The sequence below is a fragment of the Morone saxatilis genome, unplaced genomic scaffold (assembly GCF_004916995.1).
Source record: "Morone saxatilis isolate NCDOM2014 unplaced genomic scaffold, NCSU_SB_2.0 Contig16, whole genome shotgun sequence".
Classification (NCBI taxonomy): domain Eukaryota; kingdom Metazoa; phylum Chordata; class Actinopteri; family Moronidae; genus Morone; species Morone saxatilis.
In genome coordinates, this window is record NW_023339718.1 from 10,761,109 (window position 1) to 10,763,645 (window position 2,537).

A 2,537-nucleotide genomic window follows, 5' to 3' on the forward strand; every position below is an offset into this window, starting at 1 on the left:
TGGCAAACACAAATTCTGACAAACACAAACACACATCCTACCCAAATCCTCCTGCTGCGTCGCCTTCTGAGCTGCTGGCCGCTAGGTGTTTTGTTATCTAAACAAGAACACTGTTTGACACTGAAACAGAAATGGTGTGCGATTGGCATCACAGGCAAAATTAACAGTCTGTTTAAACAAATGCTGTCCTTAACTGGTGAAAATGTTAAAGCTACTTCTGTATGAAAGCATGTTTTATTGACATGTTATGCCAGAATATGACTAGAACTTTAATGTCTCCTCACTAAATTCTCACTGTTGCAGTTTGACCTAGAATAGTGCACAGAACTAGGAGCAGTATATAGTCTGTGTCCTTCACCATATGCTAGTTGAATCTCTGATGAGCTCGCTTGAGGAAATGGCTTTAGGCATCTATGCTTTATTGATGCTCAGATTGATCCTATTCTCTTGATGACTGTGACACAACAGCGCAACATATTGACAGTTTTGCCAGGCAAATACACATTCATCTCTCTTTGTGTCTCCACCATGCGTACATCAAACACATAGATAGTTTACATGCCATTAAGCGGCATATGTCATTTACATCACTTTGCAGGCAGCCTCAATCGTAACACTACTTGTAGCTTCTTACATCCTAGGATCCTATGCAGGGGAATTATTCTTCATCAGTAACATACATCCAAGAGGGGCTCTCTCTCTGTGTGTGTGTGTGTGTGTGTGTGTGTGTTAAACACTCCTGGGGGAATTAGGGCCTAATGAAAGGCAGAGAGACTAAAGTCCCGGGCAGACTGTGAGGTAGCGTGACAACATGCTAATGACTTTTGATGCCCTTAAAACTTTTTTTTCTTTATACTAAACTCACATGAACACATGCACTGTGTGGAAAAAATGTAAGAAGCAACTCTTGTTTTGTAAAATCGCTGATAAAATTGTAAGGGGTAAAACCCACAATTCTCAGCCCACAATCTGATAGCTGAAAGCACTTTAGAGGGGTTGGATGGTCGAGTGGTTTGCAATGATGCATGTGACACCAGTGGTGCTGAGTGTAAACCCCACATCAGTGAAATTGCTTTTCCACAAGCAAAAAAACGTTCCAAAAAAGAAAGCTGTTGCTCAGACAACCGAATGTCCAAGAACGACAGAAATCACCATCCTAAAACTGACAAATGGTGAGTTTAAAATTATAAGGTTCGAAATGTTTCTGTGGAGTATTGAGGATCAACATTTTGACAGCCCAGCTGGCAAAACTTTTACGATGTGAAACCTATCTTTATAACACAACAGGGCCTTGCACCCAAGTTGTACTTTCAAAGTAAAATGCTATCAAAATACTATTTTTTTAGTAAGAGGCCCCAAAGCAAACATAGATATTCTGTTTTAGCGGATGTTGGCACTTACCTATAACCCTATTCAAAATGCTGGTGAAAGGAAAGGTTTGACTGATTCTTACTGAATCATCGAAGTTGGCGCACTCTGAAGTTCAAATTAACTTTTACACTCAAACTGAAGTCATTGAATTGAGGCAGATTTTACATTTAAGAAACTGTAGGAAAATGTCAGGGTTGCAAAAGGAGAAGAGATGTTATATGCGCCCACTCTCGTAGCACTTATTTAATTCACCATGAATCCCCCTGAGTTCAGACAACGGTCAAATACCTGCAGAATATAATTCAAGGTGGGCCTACTCTTGTGTTTGACAGCAAATAAAAGCAGTTTGCTAAGAGTGTGAATGTTAAGATGTGGATATACCCACACATAACGGCTACCCATATGTCCTGGCTTCTTTTGGAGCTTTGTGTGCATGTCCTAAGAAATCAATGCTTCTTCTGCAAGTTGCGATTACGCCCATGAGTGGCCGGAAGGTTAGCAGCAAACTATTCAAATGACAGTAACACTGGCAGAAATACCACTGTCTCGATCTTAACATAAACAATATAGTAAGTGTTGCCACGTTTACTTATGTTAATCTTGTTCAAAATCAGCAGTTCTCAAGCTCTGATCTGCGCCTCTTAGATATACTTTGTAATCCTTCAAGCACACACAAAGTACACATAAATATTTGAACATTGCTGCTCACAGCCACTTGGCTATGCAAATATATATAAAGTAAAAAGCAAATATATGGCAAACAAAGACAGAAAAGGATGAGAAAGGAGGCCAAGGAGGGCCAAATAATTGTCTTTACCCTGAAGACAGAAAACAGAACCTAAACAAGACAGAATTCAACTCTGTAAAGGCATTTTATAGTATGGGGATGACCCAGTTTTGTTGAAAACATTAAACAGAACATCATCATTTCCGATTAATAACACTGTGGTTTTCTTGCTGTCTTTATCCAAGAATTTGATCCTCTACAGCATCAGTTTTTATTATTGCAGAAACCCAAAAGTATCTTATTGAACACTGAAGCTGGAAAGAAACAAATATCAGGGAGATGATTCTCAGTGAGAAACATTTGCTTGTATAACAGTAATTAAGTATCTCTCCTTGCAAAACGTCATCAGATGAGTTCATGCAGGTGTGTGTGTGTGTGT